The sequence below is a fragment of the Wyeomyia smithii genome, chromosome 2, assembly GCF_029784165.1.
Source record: "Wyeomyia smithii strain HCP4-BCI-WySm-NY-G18 chromosome 2, ASM2978416v1, whole genome shotgun sequence".
NCBI classification, from domain to species: domain Eukaryota; kingdom Metazoa; phylum Arthropoda; class Insecta; order Diptera; family Culicidae; genus Wyeomyia; species Wyeomyia smithii.
Window position 1 is genome coordinate 47,290,728 of NC_073695.1, and position 8,232 is coordinate 47,298,959.

The 8,232-nt window shown below is 38.8% G+C and overlaps 1 protein-coding gene across 2 annotated transcripts in view; it reads right to left on the reverse strand.

Annotated features, from left to right (window-relative positions):
- Window positions 1-7,381, reverse strand: part of LOC129721350 (G-protein coupled receptor 52) — a 29,004-nt gene extending 21,623 nt beyond the window's left edge. For both annotated transcript variants that reach the window (XM_055673812.1, XM_055673811.1), the window contains exon 1: window positions 6,670-7,381. The gene's annotated coding sequence lies outside the window, so the exon portion shown is untranslated. The remainder of the gene's footprint in view (window positions 1-6,669) is intronic.
- Between the last annotated feature and the right edge of the window lie 851 nt (window positions 7,382-8,232).

Below are 8,232 nucleotides of genomic sequence, written 5' to 3' on the forward strand. Positions count from 1 at the left end.
AGAAATCTTAGGTTACGAAATACAAGTAATAATTAATAAATAAATAAATAAATATACCTGAGAAGCTGTGAATAAAACCGTGCCATTTTTGATGGACGGAAATTTTATGACATAATGGAACCAAAACAAAATTAACCTCCTTGATGTTCGTGCTTCTTTGGCTCAAAATTCTGTCGTCACTCTGTCACACTGGATACTTTATTTTCCTCTCGCTTCCACTCGTTTGATTACAAATGGATGGCGGTATGGATAAGTGTTAGTGTTGCTATCAGAGCCTGACAAAATCGTTTTGAATTGACAACGCTGTCAAACGTCGTTTTCAATTGAAAAACATTTGTTCCATTTTTGAGTACTTTGTGAGTCACATAAAAACTTTTCGAATGAGGGGGACATCGTAGTCTCAAGGTTACAGAGTCCGCTTTGACAAGCGAATGGCCATGAGATTGAATCTCAGTAGAGTCAGACCGTTCGATGTCAGCGAAACTTTCACGCATGGGTTTATTCACAGGCTCTCTCCCATTTTTTCTTACCTCACACTAAACTCCAGAAAAAAATATTACTTACAGTTGAATAAGTACCTTTCCAGGCAGTTATAATTATGATACTTGGCAGAGTAACTAATGAGGCTCGGTAAAGAAGAACAGTGGATATCATATATGAGCGTGTAAAGCATAAGAAATCGTCACTTAACCCGATCAGAAGAGCATAACTAAAAAATTACAAAATTCTATCAACGCGAGATACAAATAACATATTTTGATATAATTTTGTATTTTTTCATATAATTTTGATAACAAAATTGAATCTGAATGTGTTCTAATAACAAAACCTGAAATGAAGTAGTTCTGAAACAAGTCTAACTAATTTTTCGTTTCTATCAAAACCTATCGTTTCTAACAATGTTTGTTATTATATTGTTCTGTATACTATCTTATTTTGTTAGAAAGCTGATACATTAGTAACAAATTTTGATATGTGTTTGATACTAGTAGAATCATTTCTGTTATAATGTCTGTTATTTTAACACCTAACGGGATCAAATTGGAAACACAGCCCGTAAGGTTTTTCCCGTAACAAACTAACAGCTTCTGTTACGTTTTTGTTTTTTCTTTCTGATCGGGTTACCACGACAGTAAAAGTAGTACCCTTCCTTTCCCTAAAGTCGTAAGAGATACCGCGGTAAACTCGGTCTCTAGGAATTGTACACTTCCGTTCTTCATTCCCTTACCGACCGTAAGTACGTAGCCGGCGCCGTTATTTTATACAAAGCGAAAGGTACTGAATTGTTTTATATTGAATATGGTAAATTACTCCCAAGTTAGCTATCTTCCGTGGTTCTTTGTGCAACTTCACTAGTTCAGATTCATCACGGAAAAGTAACTACGAAATGTGCGGTCTAAGTCTGTTCGAATGCTTTTGCATTGAGTTTAACAACTGAAGAGCTCAAAACAGGCATACCGAATGTGCACATTTTTTTCGACAAAATTTTTAGAATTCGTGTACTGACTTTTATTACTTTACAGATATTTGCTGGGTTTCTGCAGATATTTGTCTGAGTCTTTTTATATTTGCGAAATTTTTTTTTAAATAAGTGCAATTTTATAAGACGACGAAATGTGAACGTAAAGATGATGATTTCCGGTTTGCGGTAAACAATGAAAATTGACCAAATACAACCCCATATAAGTTATTTCGGTATCGGAATGTTGCCAAGAGACCAGAACACAATACTAGACGAACCGGAAGTCACCTTCTAGAATTTGAAAACGTCGTAAGTCGATTTCCGGTTTCAGGGCGTCATTTTAATTCCAGAAATACACATATTGGGGGGTACTTGACCATTTTGGGTTTCCGGAGAAAAAGGATGTCGACATCTTGGAACCCAAAATGGCGTCTGGGGTCATAACATGGTCTCAGAGCATCATCCCGATTCCGAAAAGACCCATACTACCAGGTATTTGGCCACATTTTGTCGTTTTCCAGAAACCGGAAGTCGCCTCTTGGAATCAAAAATGGTGTCTGGGGTCGTTGTCCAGTCTCTGGAGATCATATCGATTACGGAAATACACATATTGGGGGGTATTTGACCATCTTAGGTTGTTTTCTAGAAACCGGAAGTCGCCATCTTGAAATTCAAAATGGCGTCTGGGCCATTTCCAATCGGTGGGCATTATCCCGGTTGCAAAAATATATATTGGATGGTATTTGATCTTGTTGTTTTTTTCATTGTTTCTATGGCTTCTAGAAGCCTCAAACTATTCCGGAAGGACCATTTTGAAAGCATTTTAACAAAATCATTAAAATGGTTGTAAGATTCAATTAAAAAAATCATAAAACCATAATATTCCTCATTTTCGGAGCATATCCGCATATCACTAGTAATTCTCAAGTAATTTCTGTACAAAAACATCGTTGTTTAACACATTTGTTCATTACGGTTAATGGTACTTAGTGCGTACTTTTGCCCACAAAGAGTTTTTCAACTGGTTTGAGTTTTCTGACAAACATCAAAATATTTTCGGCAAAACAAATTCACCATACAAACCACAATTATACAAGGGTTTTTTAGAATCTGTTGTTTTCGAGTTTCTATAGTTTTCGAATAGGTCAATCATAGTTCCCAAAACTAAGAACCCTATTAGATCAAAACAGCTCAAAACATAACTTTCCTCATAGCTGCGCACCATTCAAACAGAATATTATGTGTTTATATGTGTAATTAGCCGACGTTATAATATTGCAAATTCATACCATGTTGCCAGTTTATTTTGCTCGTATGTTTTGAAAAGACCAATGCGTACCTTTACCCCGTGCGTATTTTTGCCCCTCACTACTTTGATCAGGCTTGTTATTATCTTCAATATTTGGAAAGAGCAGATTGAATATTCACCGTTCACTTCTTGTCTGCACAATGCGTAGCAATTCTCTGCAACATTCTTCTTTCTTCTGCCTTGTGTGTGTTTCTGCCGTTCGCAGGAAGATTGACACACTCGCTGCTTATATCACAGATGAACGAACCAAAAGTGGTGAATCACTCTAAAGAGTGTCCCATATTTAATTGCAACACGGGAAAAACGCTGTAAAAAGATACCTATTGGGTATTTTGTCTTAAAAATTTGGGCAGAAGTAGTTTGGAGTTTATTGTTTACACTGCAATTTTATCACTGTCAATTCCCCGAGAATTGAAGAAAAGTCCACTACTCGAAAAGCAACGTCGCGAATTGATCGTCGACGCTCTCATCGGGACATCGGAAAACAACTCGGAATCGTACAATCAACAGTGAGTCGTGTAACTAAACGTTACTACGAAAATCTGAGCATCGAACGGAAGGAAAAAAGCGGCCAGAAGGCATGTTCTATTAGTGATCAGGATCACAAGCGTGTCGTGAAAGCGTTTACGCGGAATCCCATTGCTTCGGGCAGGGAAGGGATTTGAATCTGTCCAAGTTTTTCGTTCAGAGAGTCAAGTCTCGGAGGGGACTGCATACGTACAAAGAGCAGAAGGCTCCAAATCGTGACGAACGGCAAAATATGCTAGAAAAGTCACGGACCCGGAAATTGCACACCCAGATGCTGACGAAGCCTCACTGTTTCATCATGAATGATGAGACTTACGTCAAGGGGGACTTCCGGCATCTTCCGGGGCTACTGTTTTTCACTGCCCAGCGCGAGTTTTATGTTCGGCAATAACTAAGGAAGCAGAAACTTTCAAAGTTTGCCAAGAAATACCTGATTTAGCGAGCAATCCGCTCGTGTGGCAAAAGGAGTGTGCCGTTCGTGACTACCGGGATTGTAAAAGGGAAGATCCACCTCAAGGAGTGTCTACAGAAGCATCTGTTTCCTTTGTTAAAGCAACACGAAGGACCTACAATCTTCTGGCCGGGCCTAGCTCCGTACCACTATTCAAATTATGTCCTGGAGTGGTACGAAACCAACAGAGTCACTTTCGTACCCTAGGACATGGACCCCCTCAACCAACCGAAACTAAGGCATATCGAAAAATACTGGACTATTATGATGCAAGCACTACGGAAGCAACCCAACGGGGTCAGATCTGAGAAGGACATGAAGAAAAAGTGGGTTTTTGTACAGAAAAAGCTGCAGCCAGAAAAAAAAAGTTCAAAACCTAATGAGTGGAGTTAAGCGTAAGGTGCGAGCGTACGGTTATTATATTGCTGAAATTATATACTTTATGATGGTTTGAAAAAGTCATATTATTTTTTAACTTGCGATTTCCACGAAATAAATAGCAATCGATAAAATTTGTCGTTTTTAACGTTAACGTTTTTAACGTTTTAACGTTTTTTTTAACAATCGTTTAACACAACAAAGTTTCATTAAGTTCTGCGAGGGAGCTGCCAGCACAAAACCGCTCTTTAAATAGATATCACAAACGAGACAATGACGATTAATTGGCATAAAATTACTGCAAGGTACATATTGCCAAAGTTCGTGGACATACCCTGATGACATTCACTTTTAAAAATCAGTGTGCTTCAAACAATAAATATATGTTCTGCTTACATGAGCATGCAATGGTAAAATGATTTGTAATGCGGCTGTGTGCAATTTCGATTCTATGTTTTTCGGCAACAGACAGGTCCTTGTTGGGCTTAAATGTTAAAGCGCTCGGCAAGGTTCGTCTGGTTTCGGCATTTGATAAAAAAATCACACACCACCGTTTGTACCAGCAGAGCACAAATGTTGTGGAAAAATCGATACGGTTTGTCAAATGAAAATAATAATAAAATACCATCCGACCTTGCCCCGGTCGGAGAGCCTTTGAAGTATAGAGGCCACAGAACCCATTGCTGGATGGCAAAGAAAATTGATATTTTAGTGGTGTTCCGCGCTATGGTATGAACTTTTTTATAGTTGGATAGATAAAGTGGTTGGGCGTATAATAGCGCAAAATAGAACATTAGAGCATTCTCTTCCTGTTCAAAGAGGATGAAAAATTAGTTTTCACATCGTTTCATCTACCACGCTTAAGGTCAATGCCCAATTGCGTATCAAATTCGAATCCTCAGTTTAAAGTCAATAAAATATTAATGTTGATTGTGAACAAAAAAATAAACACGAGAGCTTGCCAAGGAGCATCTCAGTCACGTTCCTTGCTTCGTGTTTTATTTCATATCCATGTAGGGTAAGGAACGGCTTGAGCAGTGGCGCCTATTTCAATCAGTCAAAATAAACGGGTCTCAATCTCCTGAATTTTGATCAATATCGACAATTTCAATGATGAGAACGAAAACTTTGATTAGTTAGCTGTCTTACGAATACATAAAATTCCGTTCAACACAAAAAAATTTTAAAAAAACATCAAACGAAAAAAGTTGCAACTTTTCCCTGCAAAACAGATACAAACAGCTTAAAAGGTTCGGGGTGATAGGAATAGTTTCCCTAGATGGGAAACTTCATTTGATTATTGTTAAAGTTTGCTATATCGGTTTCAGAATCCGAAAACAAGTGCTGACAGAGAAAAAGATAGCGAACAAATTGATATACTCTTTATGTGAAGAAAAAAAAAAAAATTGATATACTCATGTTTGTATTTCACCTTACAGATTTCAAGTATTTCGTCTCAATACACAGATGGCTCCTAAAGCTGCTTAGAATATGTTCCCTACCCTACATTGTTGAGAATAACCACGGTGTGATTGTGTAGACCGGGAGTGTATTCAGTAATTTTGTGGGTATTGTTTTGTCGTGTGCTTCGGAATATTTTAATCGGCGCTGCACGCTGGTACACAGTTTGTCATTGCCAAGCAAAAACAGTTCTCCCAAGCAGCGCCAAGCATGTAAATAATCTTGCCTCGGCTAAGGAAGCCCGGCCGGGAGGGTTTACTACACACTATTTCTCACCGTATCGTAGCTATATAGGTTATTTTGATAAACAGTGTGTAAGTTAAGTAAAGAAAACTCCACCATGGAGAAGTGAAGAAACGGGAAAAGTCGGCCCTGCTAATCAGGCAAGGCAGCCAAGCTCGCGATAGCCTAGATGTCTGTGGGAATCCCCTGCATAGGCGTTTAGCGTAATCAGTAGCGAAAGGAACTACTGAAAATAGAAAAATCGAGCAGGGAAGCCAGTACATAATTTTATCAAATTCTTTCATTAGGGCGAAACAGAAATAAATACGTTATGCAACTACAGCGAGAATCAGAAGTTCACACGAGGTGAAACTGAATTTAAACTTGTCTCTGTGTCGTCTTTAATTCCGGACCCAGCTAATGAATTTGGATCATTGTGAACAACATTTATTTGCCACGACGATGGCAACACAGTCACACCCACATTCACTTGTTTTCTTTCTATTCCCTGTTGCGAAGACCGTGACAGGGTTTTCGTCTTGCCGATCGAGCTTTTCTTTATTGGTTTTGGCATTAAACTAATCTAGCCCGAGCACACACCTGCTCAAGCCTTTCTAACGCTCCGTGTGAAATAGTTTCTTCTGCAAGATTTTTCAACCCGTTCCTATCCACGAGCGGGTAAATGTTCAATCCGAGCGGTTTTATTTTTGTTCCATAAATATTTACCAAGCTGGAACCTTTCGGCAGCGGAAATCCCCCACATGAATAATGGGCCATTAGGACGGTATAAATGCAGCATAAAATAAGTATCTGAAAATACACCACCGAATCCACCCCCACAATATAGCGTGTACTCACTGGCTGTGCAAATCCTTCCACACTCGCGTGAGCTGTATCCTTGGGCCCTTTCTGCTTTTCACCAACACTTAAACAACCTAACTTTGGCGTGACTGTTTTCCGAAATTTTACATCATTTTCACTTGCTGTAAGTCGATTTTTCCACCTCAATTTCGCTAATTTCCTACCAATCGGTGGAAAAACTCTCTCACTGATATCCTTTCCTGTTGGTCACCGCAGTTACTTGCGTTTACCACCACTGTACGTCCACTGTCTGATTGCCTGGGTGGCTTCAAAATCGACCAAAATGTTCCTTTCCCTTCGGTATCAGACCGCTGTTTCCCTGCCGCCAATGTAACTTTTTACTGCCACAGCTACTGTTCAGCCACCATGTTATTTACTGTCGTGCTGAGGAAGCAAAAAAATCTATCCGCCCTTTTGTGTCTCATTCTTACGTGCATTCCTCATTGTCTTTTTTGGGGAAAATTCTCACTTTTTGTCTTTAGCACATTCACACATAAACTCGCATGAACAGAGGTAACGACAATAAGCGCCACTAAACAACGATGTTAGATTTATTTTCCTTGCTTTAAAAGTTGCCAGCAGAAATTGAAAAGGGACCTCCTTTACACAATTGATCAGATAAACGCGAATTCGTACCTTCCGGGGGTCGACTTTTCTTCACCTTTTACTCACGGTGGATGCTCACGAAGGACTAACGTGGGAAAATTTTCACTCTGCCTTTGTAGTGGCAGGCAAGGATATGTGTAGCAGACACAGAGCGAAGGACATTCGCATCACTCGCTCTGGTGAAAGAGCGAAGAGCTCTAGTTCAATGAGAGGCGAAAGCGTTAGCGTGAGTGGGTTACCCACTGCTAACGGGAGCAAGTTGGAAAGGCGAAATCGGTTAGGAAAATACAACTATTACGTCACTGATAAGACCGAAAGCAGTGGTTGAACTTTGGAGTGGAAAAGTCGTGATGTATGCAATCGTAGTTAGGAGGTTGATATATTGAAGCAATGAAAAAATAATGTTCTGCATCTAGCCATTCGCATCAAGAGTAATGTATTTTCGTATTTAATTGCTTAAAAAAACTGTCGTAGCTTTTGACGTTGACTAACGTCTATATCGAAGTTAGGAACCTGAATTTGAAAATCTAGTAATTCAACCAGGGAAAACCAGGGAAAAGTGGTTAGGTTTTGAGCGCTTATTTTTCAGTCATTAAAAATCAGGTTTTCGAGGCTTTGGCATCAATCGATCAGAAATTCCTTTACGGTTAAATTTATGTAACAAAAACAAACTATTGTTTGAGATACCCGATCAGAAAGAAAAAACAAAAATGTAACAGAAGCTGTTAGTTTGTTACGGGAAAAACCTTACAGGCTGTGTTGTCAATTTGATCCCGTTAGGTGTTAAAATAACAGAAATTATAACAGAAATGATTTTACTAGTATCAAACACATATCAAAATTTGTTACTAATGTATCAGCTTTCTTACAAAATGAGATAGTATATAGAACAATATTGTAACAAACATTGTTAGAAACAACAGGTTTTGATAAAAACGAAAAACTAGTTAGACT